Below are 26,965 nucleotides of genomic sequence, written 5' to 3' on the forward strand. Positions count from 1 at the left end.
ACGGCACAGAAGGGCAGGGTGCAGGGCCGGTGGTTAGAAAAAGTAATAGCGAGGCCTGGCATCACAGGGAACTAGGGCCAAGACAGAACAGGAGGGACAACTGCGGTCCAGGGTGAAGATGGGAAAGGCCAGCACAGAGCACGCCTGCATAGAAGATGCCAGGCCATTTCCATCCACGTCCTCCCCTCTCTCTTCACAGGGCCACAGGCTCTCGGAGGGCTGGGCAGACCTTCATGATCCCCGAGTTGTCTCCCTCCCCGGGCGCACACCCCTACTTGGCAAGGCCCCAGCCAAGAGCGTCTCCTGTCTCTGCCTGAACCCCTGCCGTGATGGAGAGCTCACTGCCCCCAAGGGAGTTCTTTCTCCTTCTTTGGAGATGTCTGCATGGTTCCTTGCACACTTCCCCACCATTCCTCCCTGCACCCCACCGAGGTCACCCTGAACTAGCCTGCCTCTGGGCGGACCTTTAGATATTCGACAGTGCCCATGCTTCCCCCACAGGACAAAGGCCTTAGTTCTTTCAATAATTCCTCTTGTACCTGTTTTCATGTTCTTTCACTGCCCCCAGGCCATCTGAAAAGGCTCCTGAGGGATTCTCAGAGAGGATGCCCAGCAGCCCTCGTGTGCCACTCTCCGTTGGCCCAACTCCGCAGACTCCACTGAATAGAATCACATCAGGCAAGCAGAGCCTCTGGCCCCGGGCTTTAGGCCTGGCTACCCAGTCCTCAAGGAGGGACCCAGCGGAGGGGGTGCTGACTGCCCTTCCTGTTGTTCTTCCTGGGGAGGGCATGGAAAGCACCAGCCTGTTCTTCAGAGAGTTCCTGGAGAAGGCAGGGACGGGGGGGCTATGTTTTTTTCAAGACCCACTCACTGTGCAGTGAGGGAGGCCCATCGTGGACTGGGAAGTTCCCCCGCACGTGTCCACTCTGCAGAACCCAGAGGAGCGCACGCTCCCTGGCTTCTCCCTCTCCTTCCCAGGCCTGGCAGGACTCCAGCATCCCCACTGGAACCCTTGGCTCCTGGAGGGGGTAAACATCAGGCTGTGTCGAGACCCCGCCGTCTCTCCGCAGTTGGCAAGGGTTGACGCCTCTGCAGGGAAGAGATAGTGATGGGTCTGTTTTCACTGGACAGACTTGTGGTTATCTTCCCCGAGGAAGCCAAGGGTGGGGGGGGGGGTGGAGGCTGGGCTGAGAGCTTGAAGATCTGGGCTACAGGCCCTCAAGGTCTCAGGGCAAGCTCCCAGTGCATCCCCCTGGAGACAAACTGCTAGAATTCAGAGTCTGGCCCACCCTGCCTCTCCGTGTGACCTGGGGTGAGTTATTTAGCTTCTCTGTGTCCTATGACCTCATCTGTTAGTTCACGGAAGTGATAACAGTGCCAGTGTCTACCCAGTGAGGCCCACGTGAAACGCGCATGAACACGGGGCATGGTGGCGCGCACCCGGTCCAAGCTCACCGGATGTTTATTGCTCCTATGGTCTACTGCTTTATGCAACTTGGTTAGGGATCAAGTTATACAGGACTAGAGGCTTTTTAACTTTACAAAGACTTTGTTCTCTTGTTTGATTTCAATAACTCATGAGATGGCATCATCAAGATATACCATGACCATGCTGTATGTGAAAATACTGAAGCCCAGAAAGGTCAAGTGACTAGGGCAAGGTCACACAGCAGACCCATCAACAGATTCCAGACCATTAACCTCCTGCCTTGGGCTCCTAAGACCTGGCTATGATGGACAGTCTGATTTATACTATCATTGCATTTCCTCTCATATCATATCATCTTATTTTCTAAAAATCAAGGACTAGACTTGTGATCATGGACATAAAACCCCCAATCTGGACAGTACACAGGCTCCCCACTCCCTCGTCTCCCAGTTTTTATCCTAAGGGGCACGCAAGGAAGAGATTCCTCTCTCTCTTCACCCATGGACCTGGCTCCTGGGCCAGGACGCATCCAGTCCCTGCCTGGTGTGTGAGGGTACAGCCAGGCTCACTGGCCAATCCAAGGCTCACTGTCTGACCCTGAACCAGACTTTGAAGGTGCATGGTATCAGGTCCTCCTAGAAACATCCACAGGATGTCCCCTGGAGCACACCCCCAGAATAACCTCCTGCAATGCCCCCAGGAAGGGGCCTACACTCCCTTTTGCAGTGATGTTGATTCAATCCCCCTTCTCCTAAGGCTTCTGAACAAGAGCAAGGCAGGTTGGGAATGTGGGGTGGGAGGAGGGTAAACCTGACTGCTCCGGATGCACTCCTCTAGCTTGCCAACCCCAAAGTCCTTAGAAGGACATTCTGGGAGATCTGTGCCTGGGGCTGGGAATCGCCATGCTCTATTCAGTGGCTCCAGAAATACCAGATTTTTTTCCACCATGTCCCATCTGGGCCCGATAAGCACCATCCTTTCAATGTCTGCACTAAGTGGTTTGCAGGCTGTCTTGGCTGTGTGTTCCTGGGAAGGACAATTTATCTCAACCCTCTTCCTCTGGTTCCAAGAAAAGCTTCTCTCCCTCCTCAAGAGATATCAGGCATGGGCTCCACTGAGTACTTGTCATCCAGGGATGATCCAATGACATCAGTTTCCTGAGAGCTGGACAGTTCCCCTCACTTCAAAGCCTGGCTTTGCTCTCCCTCCTCCCCCTGGTCCTCCCTACACCCCTGTTCACTTGGATTCATCCCACAGACTCCGACAGCACATGGAAGTGGGTTCTCCCAGTCCTCACCGTCACTCAGAGCGCAGCTTGGTGCCGTCATCAGACCCAGCCAACGGAGCCGAAAATTCATCAAGAGAGCCGCCTTGTTGCGGACGAGTGGTATTACAGGGGTTGAAAACTAGCTACAGGGCAGAATTGTTCTTACTTTATTAATGCATGCAACAGATATTTTTCAATAACCCCCAAGTGTCCCCATTCTTTTCTGGGTGTTGGGAGACAGAGTGTTGAACAGACAGAAGATGACACACAGGGCAGCAAGACTGACAGGCAAGTAAACATACAGTAAGTACCAGAAGACCTGTAGCTGGGCGAGGGTCAGACCATGCCTGGGGGTGTGGGATGGGGGGCGAATACTGTAGAATGGCAGCTCAGAGAGACTTCTCCAGAGGCACCTGCCAGCAGAGACGCAAATGAAGCAAGTGAGCCCCATAGCAGACCTGAGGGGACAGAGTCAGGGGCAGAGGGACAGAAGAACAAGGACCCTGAGCAGAATCCAGTCCGGGTGCTGCTCAAGGACAGCAGGAACACCACTAAGGCCAGAGCAGAGAGAGCAGGACAGATGGCGAGAGCAGATGAGCTGGAGAGAAAAATCGTGGCCAGCACACATCAGGCAGGAGTCTGCAAACGACAGCCCTTGGTGTGCTCCCGTTGGGCCGCAAGCTAAGAACAGGGACAGCATGTTGAAAGGGCTGGAAGAAGAAGGAAACAAAGATAGAGAGAGAAATGAAGACAATGGTGAAGACAACAAAGGAGGAGATGATGGCCATGTGACAGCATAACCTGAAACATGTACTACCTGGCCCTTGACAGAGAGGTATGCTTGTTCCCCAGCACGGAGACCTGAAGGACAGGGGCCATCTGGGTTTTATCCCCAACATCACAGGAAGCCACGGTTGGCAGGGGCCCTTCTGAGCAAGGACGTGTCACAGCCCGAGGTATGTGTGTCAGACTCACTCTGGTTTCCCCGTGGGGGATGGCAATAGGGTCATCCCACATAGTAGTGAGAGGACAGTGGCTTTGCCTGGAGTGGGGGCAGTGGCTGTTGAAAGAAGGGGCTGATTTTGAGACACATCAGCAGACTTGTCACATTGGATATGGGGTGTGAGGGAGGGAGAGGAGCCAAGGATGACGCTTAGGTTTTGAGGCAGAACAGCTGGGTGAGCATTGGCGCCATTTCCTGACGTGCAGAAGACTAAGGGAGGCGCGGCTGGCGGGCTGGGTTTGAGAAATTTGGAGCTCTGGTCTGGCCATGATGGGGCTGAGATGATAGTCGACATCAAAATGCAAACATTTATATATACACCTACACACACACACATGTGCAAAGCACACACATGTACAATGTAAAGGATGATGACATCACCGGTGCTGCTGGAGAAATGGACAGAAAACAAGAATGCACGGAAGACCTTCTCGGACATGTGAAATATTCGATGTTCATTCCCACAGCAGTCTGTAAGGAGATGTCTCTCCTTTTGTCTCTCCCACTTTACCGATGAGAAAACTGGGGCTGAAATTTTCCCGAAGTTGCACATGGAGCTGGGCAGCAGGAGAGCTGGGAGATGAAGCCAGGAGTCCCCGTTCCTAAGCCCACATCTACCAAACAGAACAGCACATCCATGCCCGCTCGGGGATGCAACCTTCCTTTCATGGCACCTGTGTGTGGGCACTTTGATTTGGGTGATGTAATGGACAAACTGAGTCCTCCTGGTTTCCCAGAATTGATGCTACAGACCAGACACAATAAAACGTTCTTGTTTCCTACCTCTCAATTTAGCCACGTAGAATAGACACACGTTTACTACAATATTTTTTATCCTGCCCTTTTTATGAAGTCATACATTCTTATTTATTGAAATTAAAAATATGGAATAATAGGGGCGCCTGGGTGGCTCAGTGGGTTAAGCCTCTGTCTTCAGCTCAGGTCATGATCTCGGGGTCCTGGGATTGGGCCCCACATCGGGCTCCCTGCTCAGTGGGGAGTCTGCTTCTCCCCCACCCCCTCTGCCTGCCTCTCTGCCTACTTGTGATCTGTCAAATAAATAAATAAAATCTTTTTAAAAATATGGAATAATAGGAAGGGAGGAAATTAGTAATGTCCCCAATCCTTAAATATAGCCATGATTGCATATTTCTGGGACTTTTTAGAGGCTGCATGTGATGTACTGTATAGTTAGCAAAAGTTTCTGGGGTTCAGAACTAGCAGCTCGGAAAGGGAAGAGGACCTGAAGGGAACGACTGAATTGTATGGCAGAGGAGTCGGGTAAGAATAAAAAAGTCTGACATTTATTAAAGCCACATGTAGGTGTGTGTCAAGAATTGTGCTAGGTTGCCCTAACTGCATAACCTTACGTCATCCTCACATCCCATCTCACAGCTGAGGAAGCTGAGGCTCTCGTCACTCCCAAGCAGCAGAACTGAGACTTCAAGCTAGAGGGAATGAATCCCAGAACAGGAGCTCTTCAGTCTCAGGTCATTCCTTGCCCAGGGACAATTAATGCCCACCAGCAGGCTAACACAGGTATTGCTTTTTTTTTTTTCCCCCACCCAAGGTTTTGTATAATTTTAGAATTTACATCAACTTTGGATTCAGCTAACCCATGCCATCCTCTCACTGACCTCAAGTAATATTTCTTGAACAAAGAAATAAAAACTAAAATCTGATAAATCCAGAACAAAATGAAGGAGAGAAAGACAAGAGTGAAGAGGGGCAACCCAGGATAGACTCATTGAGTCAGCCATTCAACAAGTGTTTGTTGAGCACCTACTATGTGCCCAGCACTGAGCTAGACACTGGGGACCGGTGGCGAACACGACAGACTCAACTGCTGGCCTTCTGGTAGATTTTAGTGGATGGATCACCATGGCTGGCTGTATTGGGGAAATACTCAGAGTGGCTTCCCCTCAGCCCCGGAGGCCGGCCTGATTGCACTCTGGGGCATATGGTTTTCCTGTGCCAACCAACTTTTTCTAAAAAAGAACTTCAGGAATACAAACCCCTCCTTACAGGGTGCTTCTATTTCATTCTTTAAATCAAACCTTGTCTACCTTGGGCTTCCATGTCATCTCTCACTAGTTTATTTCTGCTCAATTTCCAATCAGACCCACTAACTGGAATTTTTAACCTGAGGCTCCCAGTCTCCATGGATGAGAGGAGGTTATACGGATATATATTTTGCAGAGGGTCAAGGGGCATGAAAGGGAGCAAGGGTCCATTGCTTCTGTCAGATTTTCAAAGGGGTCCATAACCCAAAAAGAGTAAAAATCCACGGCTTTAATCTTTTTCCACGTCAGTGGTATTTCCCATAGTCTGTGAATGTTGACTCTTTTTCCCTCGAACAGTCTCTCCCAGGTCTGAGACTGAGTGGCATTTGGGTTTGCTTGCAGAAACTATGTGAGTGCGGCATTGGTATTTTTCCAGGCACGGCATAAAACGGAACTTAATTCATTCACTTCCACATTGACACAAGGGGGAATGTTCCAATTCCTCAGCTGCTGAGAAAGGCAATGTCCCCCACCAGGCTTCACACAACCCTCTTCCACTTGATTATTATTCGAGTCTCACCCCTGGCCCTGGCTCCACACTGCGGGTCTACACCGTTTCCCTGAGTACACACAGTCTTAGACTCCTTCGGGCCAAAGAAAATAACACTGTTCTGATAGTCAAAGGCAAGAACAGGCTTCCTAAGCAGGTTGTTCATCTGCCAGAATTCCTGCTCACTGTGCTTATTCCTGAACTCCAGATATCAATCACCATCTCTATAGGGTAGAGAAATGGAACAGAAAATACAGACGGTCTCCTGTTCATTCATTTTGTTGAAAGCAAGTAGCACATTCAAGTGGAACATTTAAGAGTCAAGGTCTTTGTGAGCACTCACTCCATCATTGCTTCAGCAAATACATATCAAGTGTCTACTGTGCTCCAGACACTTTCAAAGTGCTGAGGACATGGTCATGGACGAGACCGAATTGGTTCCCGCCCTCCGGGAGTGTATGGCCTAGTGCAGGGAAGATGGATCACAGATAAATAGAAATGTGTTGGGAGCTAGGACAATGAATATGAAGTGTTACTGGGGACATGGAACCAAAGACCCTATGTAGTATCACAGTGCTGATCAACAAGGAAGACGTTCCTGCTGAAGTAACAGATGTGTTGAGACCTGGGTAGAAGTGGCTGAGGCCAGGGTGCATGGAAGGAGAAGAGATTAAGAGTCCTTGAGGCTTGTGCAAAGATCCTGAGGCCAAAACTGGTACAGCATATTAAGCGAACTGGAAGAAAGCCTATGCAGCCAGAGCACAAAATGGAGCCACGAATGGCTGGAAACAAGGCTGGAGGAGAAATAAGAGTTCTGCAGAGATAGCGCCTTGCATGTCTTTGTGGGGATTTGGGTCCCAATCCTGAAAACAGTGGGGAGTCATAGAAAAGTATGGAGGAGGTATATGGGACATGATTAGATCTGAGGTTTAGTGTGGTTTAAAGCTTTTTTTTTTTTTTAAAGATTTTATTTATTTATTTGACAGACAGAGATCACAAGTCGGCAGAGAGGCAAGCAGAGAGAGAGAGGAGGAAGCAGGCTGTCTGCAGAGCAGAGAGTCCGATGCGGGGCTTGATCCCAAAACCCTGGGATCATGACCTGAGCTGAAGGCAGAGGCTTTAACCCACTGAGCCACCCAGGCGCCCCGGTTTAAAGCTTTTATTTTCAAGTAATCTCCATACCCAATGTGGGTATGAACTCATGCTGAGCTCACGACCCTGAGGTCAAGAGTCACATGCTGCTCCAACTAAGCCAGCCTGGTGCCCCTAGATCTGAGGTTTTAAAAGATCATTCCGACCACAATGTGGAGAGTGGACCGGGAATGGGCAAGACCATGCATGAGGAATTGGCTTCAGAGACTTTTCCAGGAGACCTGGGGAGAGAGGCTGGTGGTCGAACCAGGAGAAGGTGGTGGACATGAAGAGAAGACTTCCTAGGGGGACACAGCGAGCATGAGCCCACTGACTCAATGGTGGCAGTGAGGAGGAGGGCAGCAGTAGTCCCCTCCTCAACCATTTCTGCTTGTCTCCAAAGCATTTCGAGATGCTCCTTCTGACCCTGCCTCCAGGAGATGGCCCTCTGAGTGGACGTAGCAGTTGGGGCAATAGCACACCAGGGATAAATCTGAAAGGAGCCCCAAATTCACAAGGCTCCAGGGACACTGGCCATTGTTATGTGCATCGGAGGAGCCATAGCTCTCCCCACCCAGAGTATTTGTGTTGGTGATGCCACTGCCCACATCGGGCTCCCCTGGTCTTCCCATGGCTGGAGCCTTGGGTCTAACACAGTCTAACATCACCTCCAATCACTCTCGCACACATCGCTGTGCTTCACTGTCTTCATAGCACTTGCCTCTCTGAAATAAACTTCTTAATGCATTTGCTTTCCTGTGTATATCTCCCCACAAGAAGGTTTCCATGACAACAGAAACCTTGCTGTTGCTTCACTGTGCCTAGCACAGTGCCTGGTGCAAACAGGTGCTCCAGAAAAAGAAGATGAAAGAGTAAACGACTCCCCAAAGTCCAAAGCACCCCCTCCCGAGTGCCCTGTCCCTGGGCCCTGGGCCTTGGCACTGACTGAGCAGCTCCTGGGCTCAGATGTCCCATGAGCCCTTGCAAACTCCCTCTGAACCTCCCTCTGAACCCCAGGGCTCAGGTGAGTAACGGTTCTCCAAGAGACAGCATTCTCATGGGAGTTTCCTTTGCCTTATTTCTCAAAGCAGAAGAACCGTCAGGGCTGGCATTTTTCCAAATTCCACACCTTGGGGCACAAAGTAAACTCCACAGAACCCCAGGACAGAATTATATATTCATGTACATGACTAAAAGAGCTCACAAGCAAACATTGCTGGTGCTGCTGATTCATGACTATTTCTTTTTCTGGTTTTCCTTACAGATCTCAGGGCCAAAGTCAACTGCATTTGTAGTTCATAGTTGGTTCTTTTTAACCCAGGATATTAAACAGGATTCGGTTCTCCTAGCTAAATTCCTTCTTGGAAAGCGTTCTTAATTTTTGTCTCTTACTCTTCTAATTTAATTTTTGAAAAGATGCTTCCTAACGTGAAGATGGGGACTGCATTCAGCAGACAGGAAAGGAACAGGACACGGGGAGGCCCCACCAGGCTCCTACAGAGCCAGCCATAGGGACAAGTCAATGCCGAGTCACCATGACCGGTCAGTTCTCAGAGCTTGTGAGTCAGTGGCTGCTGGCCATGGGGCTTCTGGTGCCTTCCACATGCCTGAAGTCTCCCCCCAAGCCAGGAGGGAAATGACTAATAACAAACATCACTATCCAGTGATGAGTTCACCTGCAACCATAACATGGTGCCTGTGGGAGATGAGCTGTCATCTTACAATTCTTCCATGTGGCCCTGGGGGTTGAGTTGAGATGGGACCAAGGATGGGCTCCTACAACCACTGGGTGAGGCTGGGTACCTCTCTCCAACCTGCAGTAGTGTCCAGGCCCACACACTGGCAGAGGTGTTGAGGCCGCTGGAGAAATAAAGTCAAAACTCTATCATAAAATTTTAATTCACACCCTGGAAGTCTCACAGGATAGGGAATATTTTTCTCTTAGAGATTGTCTTTCAGGGGTCACCTGGATGGCTAAGCCAGTTCAGTGCCTGCCTTCAGCTCAGGTCATGATCCCAGAGTCCTGGCGTCAAGCCCTGCATCGGGCTCCCTGCTCTGTGGGGAGCCTGCTTCTCCTTCTGCCTGCTGCTCCCCCGGCTCATGCTCTCTCTCTGTCAAATGAATAAATAAAATCCTAAAAAACAACAACAGCAATAGCAACAGAAATAGCCTTTCAGGAAATAGAGGCAAATGGTAAGATAAACTCAGGGCGGGGTGGGGGATGGAGAATTAATAAAAATCAACTTGGAGGGACGTTACGGAAGCCTGAGCTCAAGAGAACAGCCGTGCCGCATGTCTGCAGGCCAGCTGGCCATCCCGAGTGTTCTTACCTGCTCTGCATCACTGCTGATCTGCGTCCTCTGCGTCTGTGGCCCCAAATGGCAGCAGCAGTCATCTTTTATTGAATCCTCACTGTGTGACCAGCACCTTACATACGCTACGTTATTTTATTCGGTTCACATTAAAACCCCTTCTGCTGAGTGTCCACTGTTGTCTGTATTTTACGGATCAGGAAACTGAGGAATTAGACATGAAGCCACCTGCCCAAGAACATCCAGCTCTTAAGGACTTCCTGGGCGAACCCCCGCCTCCTGGACACCAGAAGCCCCGCTCTCATCTACTGCCGGCCTCTGTCCAATCAAAGAATCCATTTATTCTGTTTACAAAGTCAGGAAAATTGAAGTTTTTTTAGTTTTTTCCCCAGAAAAACGCTGAAATAAATAATTCCCAAGGCTTCATCCCTTGTTATCAGTGAGAGTGTTGGGCAAAACTATCTCCAGAGTATCTTCTAGGTCCAAAGTTTGTGATTTTATTCTGATCCATCCCACAAAATATCTCCTTCCTCTCAAAGGGGGAAAAATCTTACCAAGTTCTTTAGAATATATACCAACAATTCTCCGTGGACAGTGGAGCTCCTACAAAATCTCCAGAGGTTATTAATTAAGACCGACATTCTCCTGGGCAGGAGAGTGTGAGAAGTAGGACAGAAGAAGCGGCTCTGCCTTCCCGGTTAGATCTGGCTCCCACTCTGGGAGCCGGCTGGGTTAAGTCACGGGGTGACTACCCGCCGTGCCAATTCCTAGAGGCATGGGACTAGGACCGCTGGCCTGTATGTGTGTGTGAAGGGAGCCCTTAGGGCCCCAGGTCTGCCACCTGCTTGCCCTGCAGCAAAATAGGGTTCCACCGACTCCAAGCTGGAGCCCACCCACCAAGAATGTTACCCACCAGCCCATCCTGCGCTGCCCAGGCCCGGGCCTTTCCTCGGTCATTAGCCTTTGCTGAGAACATGGCGGACGACACGGCAGCACAGTTGGTCTGAGGAGATGGTGTGAGTGAGAGAGGGTTCCTGACCCTCACTGCCTCTTATGAGTCACCTCACTTTCTACCATGGTCTCGGCCTCCTGTTTCTGCGACCTCCTGCACACTTCCTCTCACTCGTTGGGCTCCCCTCCTCCAAATCCTCCTCCCCCTCTCTATTCCTCACAGAATCCCACTGTCCCCCGACCTGAGAGCACTCCTCCTCACAGGTTTCCCTCAGAGGCCTCACCTCACCCTTCTGGTCTCGGCTCCAGCCCCCCCTACCCTCCTCAGAGAGGCCTTCCTTGGCCTTCCTTCTCTCTCCCACTTCACTGTTTGATTCTCACCGCCCTCACTCTGATTTGAAATTATTTTCCCTGCATATTTCACTGCCTGTCTCCCCGGTGTTAAAATATAAGTTCCAGGAAGGCAAGAACCCCTCCTTTTGTTCACTGTTACGTTCCCCCTGCCCCAGAACCGAAATTAGGTGCTCAATAAGCAGAGGGAACCAAAGTGCACGCATTCCTCCCTCATCAAGGGGAGGTGAGGATTTTACAGCACAAAGCTGCTGTGATGGTGAGGGTTTGTCAAGACTAGTCCCGAGAACGGCAAGTTTAAATATTATCACTACATCGACAGAGGCAGCACAGACTGGGGCGCAAGCCTGCAGGTCCCAGAGTCCGAATGGAGTCCTCACAACTACGTAGCTGTCTGACCTTCAGCAAGTGGTTGAACTTCTCTTAGCCATGGTTTCCTCATCTATACAGGAGAGATGATAATAGTACGAACCCCTTGCCCCCCGACAGACTTTGTAAAACGATGCACAGGAAGTATTCAGAAGAACCTCTAGCCCATACTGCCCCCGCCATAAAAGTAAGCTCTTCCTGCGGCCCAGAGAGAGGGTCACACGTTTTTCTGTTCTACTCCCTAGAGCCTGCAAAGCACTTTTACATAAATCTTCCCATTCACGCTTCTGAAACCCTGCTAAGGGCCAGGAATTACCTACTCTCCAGGCTCAGAGCAGCTTGACAGAGATCCTGCAGTTAGCCAGAGCAGAGGACAGAAGGCCTCTGATTCAGGAATCCCAATTCTCCTCTTGTCACCACCTACGCTCGCTTCCTCACCCAACCTACCGCCCCGGACAGAATCTGAAGACATTGCTGGGCCCGGTGTGGAGAAACCATGCTTGCTGCTGGAGGATCCCTGCTCAAAATAAATGAAAGCCCCAGGCCTCTGCACGCTCCCTGAGGCCAGCAGTGCCTCCCCCAAGCCCACTCCCTTGTAGGCCAGTTGAAGGTTTGGCCAAGCCACAGAGGCAGAAGGAGCCTGTGGCTTCTGCGGCTAGAGCAGGCCAAAGTTCCTGTGTTCTCCCAGCTTTGAGGCATATCAAAATAGCCTGGCCTTTGTGGGGTGGGTCAGAGTGGGCGGTGAAGAGGTCCCCAAGGCATTTCTAGCTGCTTCTAGCTGGTCTCAGGGTCTTTCTTGCAAATCAACCAGACCTCGTAGCCCCTCCTGCTCTGCCCTCCCTGCCCTGCCTTAGCCCCCTGGCCCTTGTCCTCAGAAAGGATTTCAAAGGTGGCCTGACTAGCCGTTGGCAGCAATTCCAGCATCAGGGACAACTCAGGAAAGGGACTCTGGGCCCGAAGTCCAAGGAATGCAAAGGACTGGGTGAAAATGACGTGAGGGAGAAAACAGACAGCACTTACCAAAAAGAAACTGGCGCCCCGTTCAGTCTTTTCAACTCCCAGCGGGAGCAGATTTGTTGTGACTAATGCATCAGGCTTTAAATAGTTTCAAGCGGCATACTGATTAGCCCAAGGCACCACGGAGGCAAGTGCTAAGTTTCCAAGAGAAAGAAAAGACTGCCACTCGGAAATGGCTCACCTGCTGGCGGAAGCCCACCCAGCTGAACTCCTGAATGAAGCAGGAAGTCACAAGGAGATGCAGAGATCAGGAAATCACATGAAGCCAGTCAGATTGGACGGGAGGGATTTTTCGGTTGGATCCTGCCATCCTCCTCCTCACAAACCCTTCAGGATCGTTCCTTGGCCTCAGTCTATATTACCCAGCATTACTTTCTAGGACCCTTCTGAACTGGTCCTTTACTGGGTTGAATGGTGTCTCATCAAAACTCCCTATCCTTCTGGGACCTCCAAATGTAAACTTATTTGGAAAAAATATGTAATTAGTTAAAATGAGTTCATCACGGATTAGGGTAGGCCCTAAATCTAATGGCCAGCGTCCTCATTACAAGACCACATGAAGACACAGAGACACGCTGGGAGAATGCCATGTGAACATGAGGACAGAGTTCGGAGGGTTGCAGCTACATGCCAAGGGTCGCCAGCAACTCTCAGCAGCTAGGAGAGAGGCACGAAGCAGATTCCCCCTCAGAAGGAAGGCTCCTGGTGGAACCCTCCAGAAAGAACCAACCTCACTAATGCCCTGATTTTGGACTTCTAGCCTCCAAAACCAGGAGAATACATTTTTATTGTTTGAAGCCACACTCCTGTGGTTTTTTTTTTTTTTTTTTTTAATGGCAGCCCTGGGAACCTAACACAGGTCCTAAGCTACATGTCTAGCCCTACTCCCATCAAAGTTACCCTCCTCATACTCCATGTATAAGGGGTGGCTGTTACACATTTTTTAAAAAATGACAGAGTTTTGGTCTCATGTTTGCCTTGTTGGCTTCTGTGTGACTTTGAGCAAACCAATTCGTTTCTCTTATTTTCAGTTGTCTAATCTATACATGAAGGTAATAGACGGGTGGTTGTGGGAACCTGAATGAGAAAATATGCGTGTAACAAGAGGGAGACTAGATCAGCCACAGAATTTCTCTTGAGGAAAGCATTACATTTGTTTGGGGAATAGAAACTCTTTGCAGGAGGGTTTAGATCAAGAAGCCAGGGAGCCCTGTTGACTAACATGTTGGGTGCTAAGAGTTGGCCGATGAAGAGAGAGAGAGAGGTAATGTTCACATGTAAGAATCCAGGAGATTGAAAGGGCCCATAAGAGCTAGACTGAAAGCAGTAGGGAACCATACCCCTCCACACCATGGTATGACTAGGGAGTTTGGGGCCGGGGAATAGAAACATCTAATGGATTTTTCCAGTTGTTTGTGGTGACGTGTACGAGATAAGCCCATTTCCCTCATCTCTTTTACAAAATATGCAGTGAACTCTTAATTGGATACCAACAGTTTCATGATCATGGATTCTTTGGGTTTGAATTTGGAGAGGGACTGAGCTCAGAGGCTGCATTGTCATGGGGTAAAGTGAGGAGAATCCACACTAACATAGGGGCTGGAGAACCAGGGGCCTGGGGACATCTGGTTTACCCATACACGCAAGTGGGCAGCATATTGAGGGCGCTGTATGAACATTATGCAGACATGTTTGCTTCAGCCCCAGACCTCCCCTTCCTGACCTTGGCTTACTCTTGCCTGAGCTTAGGATGATTTCTCCCCTTCCTCTACCACTTCTTCAGCTATTTGAATCCTACCCATCCTTCCAGCACCACCGGTCTCCTGCTTGAAGCCTTCCCCCATCTTCCCAACTGGAGAGGAAAGATCATCCATCTCCCTGCTTTGTGAAGCGTGCATTCCCAGGCAACGGGTGCCATGTTCCTTCTGGACTTAGAGCTGAGCAATAAAAAAACAAGACAAAAAGTACTGCAGAGGCAGATAAGGAAGGACAAACTCAGAACAAAGAGAAAGACCCAGAAAGGAGTGCGGGGAGGGGCAAAGCTGGGAGGAAGAAATGCTGAAGAGCTCAAATGGCCAACTTCATCAATAGTCCGGGCTGTATCAGGGCAGCGGGGCCAGCGGGGAAAGGTGATATCTCCAGCAGGCCCTTTTGTGAAGCTGAAATTCAAGCATTTCCCCTGAGTTTTGAGTGTCATTGTGAGGCACCCTGAAAACAATGGCTACGCAGGTTATTGGTTTCTGGAGGCTCTCTAGAGCCATGTGGGCACGAATTACCAAAACTTCCGCCTGCTAAGCTTTCTCCCCACCCTCGCTCAGAGTAAATAAATATACCCAGCAAGGCCTGAGACGGACATTAATCTCAAAGGGCGGGCAGGTGAAACACTCTGACCTACCCACCAAGGGCCTCTGCAAGAGAGCTCCCCACGGCCTGGAATGAGGAAGTAACCCCATTTACCTGTTTGCTGGGGAGGAAGGAGGCAACCAGAGACCTGCTCCCCACCTACCCTTCCCCTCTGCACCTGTCCTGGAGCCCAGGCTACTGAGCTGCTGGGACCTGGGTATTTAGGAACAAAAAATACATGTTTGCTGTTCAGGGAGAGACAAACGAGTGCACAAGTGTGCGGAGTGCAAGGAGAGAGTAGCCCAAGGGTTTATGGCAACTCAGGAATTACAGTCTGGGCTGGGCTGCACTTTAAAGGGTGAAAAGGGGGGGAGGGTGCCGGGGTGGCTCAGTGGGTTAAAGCCTCTGCCTTTGGCTCAGGTCATGATCCCAGGGTCCTGGAATCGAGCCCTGCATCGGACTCCCTGCTCAGCAGGGAGCCTGCTTCCCCCTCTCTCTGTCTCTGCCTGCCTTTCTGCCTACTTGTGATCTCTGTCTGTCAAATAAATAAAATTTTTTAAAAAAAATGGTGAAAAGGAATCATGTGCACAACTCACTACCACCACAAACCGACACACCAAGCTGGTAGATTCATCATCTTTCTAAACATTAAAATGTAAGGAAATGTGTGTTTTAGGGCAGCAGGAAGAACCTATGATAATCAGGGGAAGAAGGCTGGAAAGGGTTATCCAAGGAGAGGGCACAGAATGTGCAAAGGTCCTGAGGTAAAATCATGGTTGCCATATATATATACCATTGTAGTAAGTATTTGTGGAAGACTCAGTGAGGTAGCAACTATAACAACGCCAGAGGCTGGGTGAGACAGTTATTCCTCACAGTTCTGGAGGCCGCATGCCAGCATGTTGGGGTTCTTGGTGAGGGCTCTCCTCTTGGTTGATGGGTGGCCCTATTCTTACTGTAACTTCACATGCTGGTCCCTTTATCATCTTACAAGGTCACTAATGCCATCGTGGGGCTCCACCTCCATGATCTTATCTAAACCTAATTATCTCTGAAGGCCTCACTTCCTAATACCATCGCATTGGGGATTAAGGCTTCTGATACCTGAACGGGGGTGTGGAGGGTGGGGCACAAACATTCAGTCCATAGATTGAGTTTGCAGTAATTGACATTAACGACTGTCAGAATAATCACTATTTGTCCAAGACATACAAAGGAGAAGTTCTATCCCAGTATTAACAACCTAGAGTTGGAAACAACTGTAAGTGCCCGCCCAGCAGTCAGGGATGGGTGTAATAAATTACCCACATACTACTAAATACTAGTAAAAGTGACTGGGTATAAACACACTGATCACATGGAAAGATGTCCATGCTGTATGAAGTTTTTAAAAATGGAGGTCAGAAAATACAGAGATGTTAAACAGTAGGAAAAAAAGACTGGTAAAGAATAACTCACCAAAATATTCACAATTCTTATCTCTGAGTTGAGGTTACAAGTAATTTTTAACTATTCTTTTACCTTGTCCACATGTTCTAAAATTTCTACAATAAACACCTACAATTTTTGAAATAAGAAAGGAATGGGTGTGTGTGTGTGTGTGTGTGTGTGTGTGTGTGTGATTATGTACTTACTGCCAGACAGGATCAGGGAAAGTGAGAAAGAGCCTCAGTATGACCCCGCAGGTCAGAATAAGTGAATAGGCACTCAGCCCACGATCCCTGCAGCCGCTCCCATTGTGGGCTGTGATCTGAATCCCTTCACATTTTCTTCTCAAAGGTCACACTCAATCAGCCCCAACCATCCTCTCACATAGTCAATTTCAATGGCATGGCCACTTTGGCCTGGTAAGATGGAAATGTAATTAGTTCTTGGAGTTGAAAGTTCCTTTTGGGGCACCTGGGTGGCTCAGTCGGTTGGGTGTCTGACTTCGACTTGGGTCATGATCTCGGGGTCCCTGGGATTGAGCCCCGTGTCGAGATCAGCACTCAGTGGGGATCTGCTTGGCCCTCTCTCTCTCCTTCTGCTCCTACCCTTGCTCGTGCATCTGTACGTTCGTGCTCTCTCTCTCTCTCTCTCTCAAATAAATAAATAAAATCTTTAAAAAAAAGTTCCTCTTAAAAATATTCAAATGGGGCGCCTGGGTGGTTCAGTCCGTTAAGCCTCTGCCTTCAGCTCAGGTCATGATCTCAGGGTCCTGGGATTGAGCCCCGCATCGGGCTCCCTGCTAAGCTTCTCCCTCTCCCTCCACTGCTACCCCTGCTTGTTCTCTCTCTCTGTCAAATAAATAAATAAACTAAATCTTTTTTTAAAAGAATCTTTTAAAAAAATTTAATAATTGGGGTGCTTGAGTGGCTCAGTCAGTTAAGCATCTGACTCTTGACTTGGCTCAGGGCATGATGTCAGGGTCTTGAGATCAAGTCCCATATCAAGCTCCCCACCTAGTACAGGGTCTGCTTAAGATTCTCTTTCCCCTCTTCCTCTGCCTCTCCTGCCAAAATTTCTTTAAAAAACAAAAAAGAGTTTAATAATTATTTGTCAGCAAATCAACATTGATAGATGGGACCGTTGGCCTATTTTGTGTATGGTGGGGGAAGAAGTGGGAATATGGAAGAAGAAGCTCTAGGGGAGACAGAAGGTTGTTGTCGACGTTGAAGATCCCATGTGGTCAGAGAGCCAAGGAAAAAGCCCTTTGTCTTTTTTTTTTTTTTTTTTAAGATTTATTTATTTATTTGACAGAGAGAGATCACAAGTAGGCAAAGAGGCAGGCAGAGGGAGAGAGAGGGAAGCAGGCTCCCCGTCAAGCAGAGAACCCAATACGGGGCTCGGCTTAACCCACTGAGCCACCCAGGAGCCCCAAGTCCTTTGTCTTTACAAGTGAAAAGCTAAGCTAGGAGTCGACCCCCTAAGGCATATCTAAAAAGGCAGCATGTAGAATAGAGTAATAGATGAGATTTATTACTTTCTCCATCTAATCCTGCCCTTTTCCACCCTCTGAAGCTATCATGTGAGCACAGCGAAGTTCTTTTTTTTTTTTTTAATTTTATTTATTTATTTGACAGAGATCACAAGTAGACAGAGAGGCAAGCAGAGAGAGAGAGAGAGAGGAGGAAGCAGGCTCCCCGCTGAGCAGAGAACCCGATGTGGGGCTTGATCCCAGGACCCTGGGATCATGACCCAAGCTGAAGGCAGAGGCTTTAACCCACTGAGCCACCCAGGCGCCCCAGCACAGTGCAGTTCTAACCATCATGGAGCTTACAGTCTGCTGGAGAGAAAGACAGAAAGCAAAAGCAGGTGGGCTGTAAGACAGGCAGTGTGATAAGTGCTCTGAACATAACTTCTGGGAAGTGGACAGAGAGCACTGCAGCGCTGTTTTACATGGGCTGATCAAGGAAGAGCGCAGGCAAGAAGGAGGTGAGGGAGCAAGCTCTGCATTTACCTGTGGAAAAGCATTTAAGGCTGTGGGAACAGCAGATAAGGCTCTGAGTTGCGAGTATGATTGGAGCCCATGAAAACAGCGAGGAGGCCTGAGCATTGGAGCGGAGTGAGGTCTGGCGGCGTCCTTCTCCAGCAACCAGGTGTCATCCACCTGGAACGGGTATCTCCCACCCTGCCACCATCCTAGGTATCAGGCCCAAAGAAGCGGCTTTTTCTATGTCACTGCCTCCAGTCTCAGGGGGGACAGGTCCCCAAAAACTTTTGGCTTTGGTGACTAGCAGCAGAGGGTGATGGTGAAGGGCTCAGGCTTTGAAGTCAGACACCTGTGGGTCACAGTCCTGGCTCTCTCACATCCCTGCTGCATGGCCCTGAGCAGGCTGCTTAGCTGAGAGGAAGCCCAGAAGTGTGCTGGTACGTTGGATCTCCTGGGGTGGAGGGTGCAGGACGTGGAGAAAAGCCGCAATCTGTAGCATTTGCCAATGTCTGTGGTGTAAATACATCTATGGCAGCCGAAGTCAGCTAGCAACGTGAAATCACTGCACACAGAATGAGAAGAGACACAGACAATCGGCTCTCGAAAGCCAGGACCAACCAGCTGCAGCATATCCTCCGCTTAGTTCCTTCATCTGTAAAATGGCTTTTAGCTCCTAGAGTACTTGGTGAGAATGAGATGAGGTGTGTCTAAAAAGCACTTAGCCTAATGCATGGCGCATAGTTAACGCTCCATAAGTGAGAGCTATAATTCTGACTCCATGAGGATGTTGAATTCTGGCCTGGCACTTGTACGCAGAAATGAATTCTCAGGCGCCTGGGTGGCTCAGTGGGTTAAGCCTCTGCCTTCAGCTGAGGTCATGATCTCAGGGTCCTGGGATCAAGCCCTGCCTTGGGCTCTCTGCTCAGTCAGGAGCCTGTTTACCCCCTCTCTCTGTCTGCCTCTCTGCCTGCTTATGATTTCTCTCTGTCAAATAAATAAATAAAATCTTAAAAAAAAAAAAAAGAAATGAATTCTCATAGATGAGAGCAAAGAGTCACCAACAGGGCTGGAGCCTTATTCTGATTCTGCCTCTGCCTCCTGTGTGACTTTGTGCAAGTTGCTTTTCCTCTCTGGGCTTCTGTTACTCTCTCTGAAGTGAGGGACAGAGCAAGTTATAAAGTTCCCTCCAGATTGGACGTTCTGCAATGTCATGCTCTGGGGACTGTTCTAGAAGTACCCATGGAAGGAGTGGGTAGTTACAGGTTACTAAGGCATCATTAAGGGTGGGATGGAGTTCCCAGGATTCTCGCCGATATTAAAAGTGAACCGGAAAGAGGTGACAAATGTGTGCAGAGCCTAGGACAGGCCTCAGTGAGTTCTTTCTTGGCAAAGATCAAAGAACTGTTCAAAAAGTCGAGAGAAAAAACCCTGAACGTGCACATGCAAGAGAGATAGAGACATACATATGATAGTGGGGGGGGGGGGGGGGCGGGGCGGGGAGAGATTTAAGTGAGTATTTTGAGGATTAATAGATCCTCAGAAAATGTCTTTAATAAACATATTTTTAAAATTTTCTTAAGATTTATATATTTTGTGGGGGAAGGGGCAGAGGAAGAGAGGGGCAGAGAAGTAGACTCCCTGCTGAGCACAGAATCTGCCTCGGGGCTCCCTCCCAGGACCCTGAAATAAAGACCTGAGCTGAACCCAGGAGTCGGGAGACTTAACCCACTGAGCCACCCTGGCGTCCCTAATAAACATTTTAGAAAGGAAGGCTATGTCTGCCAGACCCTTAAATTAGTCAAGAGAGAGAAATGAATTCAGAAAGGAGCTGTAGACAGAACGCTGGGTGAGACGAGCCTAGCAGAGGCAAAGAGGGGGAAAGGCAGGTGAGGATGACGAGGGCCTCTAAGACCATCGTCACCAAGCACAGGCAAGGAGCAAGAAGTTGGCTGGAGAGACCAAGTAACGCCAGCTTCGCGGAATTGCAAACCGAGTCTGCACAGCTCGGTTCTTTGTGCCTCCAATGTCCTCATTAGAATCCCTTTGAAGTACATCGGACTATAATTTTCAGGAGTCGAGAACAAAGCTTCCTGTAGCCCTTGGCTCGTACGGACCATCGGCAGGAACAAAGTATCTGACACAGCTCCCTCAAAGCCACAGACATGAGGCAGGCCTGCCCACAGATGACAAATGGCCCTCAAAGATTCTGTGGACTTTGCACTTTTCTTCATCAAAGTCTCCGGACTAGCCCACATCTCTTCTCTGGGGGACGAATGAATATTGGGTCTGAGTGCTGTGATCCCAGCAATTGCTTTCACTGGCTATTATGGCTTGGAACTCAATTTTCCTCCCCAAATAAGTAGTTTTCCCAAGCAGCCTGAGCGTTCACAGCTCTTCCCGGTCGTGACAAGGAGGTAACTTAACCGAATTTCCATCTCGGTAATCCCCGTTCTAACATTTTTGGGTCAGGTATTGTTCCCCTAAGGAGCTTAATTCTGAAGCCTTGCCACCCAGGGAAATGAAAGACGGAAGTTGGAGCGTGCGTTTCATTCTGATTGGAGCTAAAACCTGACAGGTAAGCTTAATTACTGGCTGCCTCCAGCTCCTAATCAACCAGCTTCTGACGGAAAGAATAAAGTCATAATAAAACATAATGACATTCTAGTGAGACTGGGAACCACGTCGCAGCAGCCGGTGACTTGCTGTGGTGAAGCAAGACGCTCGAAAGAGGTGGGGACAACCCTGTGACGGGGGGCACCCCCCCCACCGACTCTCACACGTGGGTGTCCTCATTTTAATGATGACACCGAGAGTTCCAGGCCCGCGGAGTCAGGAACCGTAAACACTGCGTTGACTCTGTCTATAAACGATGATCCACCATCGCCTTTAAGCTTATTAAAATAAGCTGAGAAATGAATCAATCATTGTCAAATGCTCAGTGTGATGTCGCTTCTAAAAATAAGAGTCCATCTGAAATTCTAAGAGCATTTAACGGCGGATGGCTACACAATCTGTCGGTGGAATGTAAAAGAGTAAAAGAGACCTCAGAATCGTCCAGAAATGACACTTTCTTGAGAGTTAAAAGTGTCTGGGCTTCAATCCCATCCTTGGCCAGCCTTGCGGTTTGCTCAAGTTCTGCCCCTTCTCGGCCCGTCGGTATCCTTGTACCTGTCCGTCCAAGTGCAGCACCGTGACCTGCCTTGGGAGTCTGGCTGAGAGACGCCCTAATTCTCCCGCAAGCCTGCCTCTCCTGGGTCTGCACCTCTCTGTAGAAGGGGTACTCAGCCCTCTGGGGAGGATGAGAGCCATTGTCCATGAGTGCTCCCCGTGGACCCCCACACTGCATGTTTTAGCCCCGTACCACAGTTAGCACTCACAGCAACGCTCCCTTCTTCACCAAGTGTTCATTTAGATGGACCCGGTGCCAAGCACCATGCCAGACAACATGCAGACCTAAAGGAAGAAGCTTATAGTTTAAGTGTGATTATACCCAGTTTACAGGTTAGCAAACTGAGGCTCAGGAAAGGCTTATCAGTGGGAAGTAATGGAGGTGGGATTCCAGCCCAGCCCGGGTTTTTTTCCCTCCAGCTGTCCAGGTGCATTTCTTTTTTCCACCCTCCCAGATTCCTTGAAGATGGGGCCCGGGTCTCCGGAGCCTGTCTTTCTCACGTTCACCACAAGCGAGACTGGTGTAATTGAACTCGACAACCCTTGGCTACCCATCTGGAAAATGCGGGTGAGCAGGTCAGCTTCATGGTCTCCTGCGCCTGATGCGAGAGCCCAGGACACACGCAGGCCTCTGGAAGGGATTTTGAACCAGTCTAGGGGTAGCACATGGGACTTGGGGGTGCTCGGCTCCACAGGAAATGCGATGTCCTTGCTCCTTTGTTCCACCATGCAGCACTGCCTGGGGCCTCAGAGTAACCTCCTGTATAGCACAGTCAAACCCTCAAAGCCTCCAGAAGGTCCTGCTCCTTGTCCGGTGGATCCCGCAGGTGCTGCGCTCAAATGCCCTGTGTGCTTGGGGTTCCTGGGCTATGCATAAGCTCCCTATCATAGGGTCAGTGGGCCCTAGGGGGACTCCCAGGTCTCCACCTGAGAAAGCTCTCGGTGTCCAGATGGGAACACTGGCTCTTCCTGGAAGGGAAATCAGTGCTGAGGGAAAGTACTATGTGAATGGTCTACACCAACTCCGCTGCATTTTCAGTTTTGTTTTTTTTTTTAAGATTTTTATTTTATTTATTTGACAGAGACAGAGAGACACAGTGAGAGAGGGAACACAAGCAGGGGGAGTGGGAGAGGGAGAAGCAGACTTCCCGCTGAGCAGTGAGCCTGATGTGGGGCTTGATCCCAGGACACTGGGATCATGACCTGAGCCAAAGGCAGACGCTTAACTGATTGAACCACCCAGCCACCCCTGCAATTTCAGTTGGAAAACAAAAACAAAAACAAAAAAAAACAACTTGAAACCAGATCAATACCACTGCCTCGAAGCAGTCAGGGCAAAGCAAAGTGGGCTGAGAACAGGACGAAAGTTGATTTGGCTCCCTTCGAGGGCAGCTGGGACACTGGATGGTCCAAGCAGGGAGGTTCGGCTCTTGCCCTGGGTCCTGTCCACTCCTGGCTATTTGGTGGCCTTGCTTTATGCAGCGCTGTCTGACTGCTGTCCTGTCCGAGAGTGGCACAGTGGGAGGGAAGGTGAAGAATTTGAGTCCTCTCTCTGTGCTGTGTGACTTCAAACTACTGACTCAACCTCTTTGAGCCTCAAGTTTCGCATCTATGAATGGGATGTAATTATTCTTGTCCCAAAGCATTACAGGAAGGTCAAATAATATGAGCGATGACCTAGTAAGTGTTCAATATAAGGTAGACAAAGGTGATAATCATTGAAATGGCTTTTTTAAGAGGGGAAGACATGATGGGAGCCTTGCTTTACCAACCCCCCCCTTTTTTTTTTTTAGATTTTCTTTAGGGGCGCCTGGGTGGCTCAGTGGGTTAAAGCCTCTGCCTTCGGCTCAGGTCATGATCTCAGGGTCCTGGGATCAAGCCCCACATTGGGCTCTCTGCTCCGTGGGGAGCCTGCTTCCTCCTCTCTCTCTGCCTGCCTCTCTGCCTAGTTGTGATTTCTCTCTGTCAGATAAATAAAATAGTAAAAAAAAAAAGATTTTCTTTATTTATTTGTCAAAGAGAGAGAGAGTGAAAGAGTAGCAAGCAAAGTGAGAAGCAGGGATCCTGATGTGGGGCTCAATCCCAGGACTCCAGGATCATGGCCTGAGCCGAAAGCAGATGTTTAACTGACTGAGCCACCCGGGTGTCCCTAGTTGTGCAAACCTTAACCTGTGGCTGCACCCAATCAGGAGCACAGATAGTGGGAAACATCCTAGAAGGTGGATATGAGTGATGCTGTGCACAGGGTGACAGGTGGGGAATGGAAGCAGGATTCCTGGAAGAGGAACAGAGGAGGCATGTGGCAAAGAGGTTGGATGAATCAGAAGAATGTGGAAATCAGAGGAAATATGAATAAAAAAGACATAAATCCATTTCTAATTTCGCTCTCCACAACTACTCATTAAATCCACCTTCTAGTGATTAATCGTCCTTCCATGCCCTTCCAGCATCCTCCTAGTTAACGACAGTAAACACACTCCATAAATAAAAAGTGCAGTCGAGAGGTAATTAATGCTGAGCCATCTAATTCCGAATTTCAAATCAGGCTCTACTCACATTAAAATAAGATTGCAGGCGTGTGTGACAATCAATTTTACTCTGGTTTAAAAACACACACACACACACACACAAACTGAAGCCGGTTATTTAAGGAGAGCTTTGGGAAACATGGCTGCACTGACTTCCATATGTCGCCCAGATAGGTGGAGTGCCGCCAGTGAGCCTGTCGGGATACGGCACTGTCACCGCCTTGTCTTCCATAAAGGCGCACACTTGAGGATGCTCAAAGGACAAAGGTGTATCCTAGGATCAGGGTTGACCCAGGCCGGGAGAGAACTGGCCGTGCGGGACAGTGTGAAGTGAGCCAAGCCTGCAGTTTTTGGAATTCTATTTCTTACTAACTCTATGTCTCCACTTTCTAATCTGTAAAATGGGCATAATATTTTAAGATAACCATGTTGGTGAGTAACTCTGGAAACTGCAAGTTTCTGCTGCTGGGAGTGGTTATTATCAGCCCTGACCTGGTCCAAATGTTGCCAAGTGCTTTCTCTGATGGCCAGCTAGATTCGAGTGGCCTGGATGTCATAACTTTCCAGGGTCAAAGCCAAGGTGAAGGAGGAAGACAACAGGTAGGGAGGCAGGTGCATGCAGGGCTAACCCAGAGAACAAATCCAGACCTAAATGATCCATTAGGTACCGTGTTTAGGGCCCATGATATTTGTAGAACCTATGGAAATGTTATAATTTTTTTTTATAATCAGAAGAAATAACAAATACAATCCAGCCTAGATTAGACTTGTTTTGTACCAAAGCAGTCATTAAATAAACTTTTCAATATATACATATTTTTTTAATGGAGGAAGGGGTCCACAAAGGCAGAAATGCCCAGGGCCCTTGAAAGTCATACATGGCCCTGACCAAGTCCATGGCTGACGAATGCAGCCAGCTTTCCTGAATACCCTTCCCAGAGCCCACATTTGTTCCTCTGGGACTGATGTCTGTTCCTAGACAACTGAGTCCTCCAGAGACAATACCAGGAGACAATGCCAATTCCGGGTCAAGGAATGAGTGAGATTTCATGACAGCATGGTAGGCTGGAAGGGGAGATTCTTGAAGGGGGTTGGAGAAGTCGATCCTGGGTACTTCGGGAATCGTGCTTTCTAAACCAGCGTCCAGCCCCACGACTGGACTGACTCATCCTCCAGGTGGAGATATTTACTACTTCCACTGCTGGTAGGAGTACAGCCTGCTACAAACTTTCCGGAGAATCATTTGGCAGTGTTTGGCAATATCGGAAAGTATGTGCTTTGACCCAGCACTTTTGCTTCCAGGAATCCATCTCACAGTCTTTTCTGTGCAACTGTGCAAAGATAAAGGTATAATGAACCCGTTGTTCATGACGGTTAAAACCCAGCACAGCCAAAATGTCCACCGGGAGGACTATAGCCAAAGCATTGTGCATACCAACAGCTAACAAGAGACTGTAACACAGAGGTTAAAGAGAGGGTATTTGATCTTCATGTCAAGAGATGGTGGAGAGTGAAAAAAGACCTCTGTGGGCATGGAGAGACTCCAAGGTGGGGAGGAGAGAGGAATTCAAATATGCTTGTTTTTGTATAAAAATTTCTGGAATGATGCACAAGTCACTATTCACAGAGGTGATTGCTAAAAGAGTGGGAGTGAGGTTGGTTGGGAGGGCAAGGCCTTGTCAGGGAGAGCTGGCAGGGATGCATTTCAGGGGGTCCATTGGGATCCTTTCCTCTAGTCATTGAAGCCTGGGACTCAGCCCTCCTTTAGGCCTTCATTCCAGGTCTCTTTCTGGAAGGACTTTCATTTTTAGATGGCATAAAGACAAGCAAGCAAAAAGTCTGAGATGAAAACCAGGCCCCCAGTTCACTAACCAAATACCAATCTCTGGAAGCCTCAGTTTCTTCATCTGTAATAGGGGAACAATGACCCCACTGCTTTAAGGAAGAAATGAGACAGTATCTGTGAAAACATTCAAGACAGGGTCTAGCACATACTAGATGTGCAATAAACACTGACTGCTCTGAAGCCAGTGGAAGGGAGGGGGATGTTATGTGCACAGGGGAGCACGTCACAACCGGAAGAGGACACTTAGGGTCTGAAGATGAGGATGGCCCTAGACTGACCCAAACTGTCAGTGGGGCAGAAGACACTCCAGGCTTCCTGGGCTGGATCAGTCCAGACAGCCGCCAGAGCAGGTCAGCGAGAAGCCTCTGGGATGAGTGCCTGACCCAGGGCCCTTTGTCTGTCAGCAGGAAGGGATGAGCTAGTACTTCATGACCAGGTCCAGATACCATCTCATTTCCGGGGCTGAGGCCAGCCCTTCTCTGTGGCCTCATTTTGGAGTGCTGTGTCTTGTCCCTCATTCAGACTCGGAATTTTGTCCTTGAGGGAAACCCAGCCACAGGCTCCATTCTCAGAGCCAAGAACTGCAGGCACGAGGCATTCTCCACCCACAGCTGCCTTTGAGTGAGGAAACCTGAGGCAAGGTCCAGGAGGAGAAAAGGCCTGGGGCACGTGGCCGGGCCTGAAGACCTCAGCGTGCCCCCAACCCTAAAGATAAGCTGGGCCCGCAAAAAGGGAGGGCCGGCCTCCTGTCCTGCTCCTGTCTCCCTGCTGGGCTTGGGTGGTCCGTGGTCCCTCTCAGCAGGGCTGGGGGAGATGCTAGGTCCGACACCTGACTCACAAGTTCAGGAGCAACCCATCGCTTTGCAGCTGCAACCTGATAACCACCACGTCCTCTACCTCTCCCACCTCTCCCACTTGCAAAGTGCTCTGAAGTTTAGAAAATCCTTCAAGGGAGCCTCACAATGCCCTTGTGCGTAAGATGTGGATCTTCATCACGTTTTAGGTAAGAAACGGACTCCTACAAGTTCCATTGTCTGTCCGAATTCCCAGGGAGGTGGGTGGTACTCCTCCTGAACCTCGCCATTTGGGCCTCTGGATCTCAGCTTTGTCCTCTGTCCTGTGAGCAGGCTGCACTGGGTCTTTCCTTCCCAAGACCCAGGACGCCGGTAAGCTCCGTGGCCTTGAACGGGATTGCATGTGTTGCCGCAACGCGCCACTAGGTGGCAACAGCAGCTACGGCTTCCCAGGGCGGCAGTGGAGGCATAGGGGAACCCGGGTGGGTCGG

At 49.4% G+C, this 26,965-nt stretch overlaps 1 protein-coding gene and 1 non-coding gene across 7 annotated transcripts in view; both read right to left on the minus strand.

Moving 5' to 3' along the window:
• The window catches only part of NAV2 (neuron navigator 2), a 399,056-nt gene that overhangs the window by 343,197 nt on the left and 28,894 nt on the right, over positions 1–26,965 (minus strand). The window lies entirely within an intron of this gene.
• LOC123950186 lies at positions 5,267–5,337 on the minus strand. Its single transcript, XR_006820177.1, has one exon. It is a non-coding gene; the product is annotated as a small nucleolar RNA SNORD45 (small nucleolar RNA).

This window comes from Meles meles, chromosome 8, assembly GCF_922984935.1.
Source record: "Meles meles chromosome 8, mMelMel3.1 paternal haplotype, whole genome shotgun sequence".
Lineage (NCBI taxonomy): Eukaryota > Metazoa > Chordata > Mammalia > Carnivora > Mustelidae > Meles > Meles meles.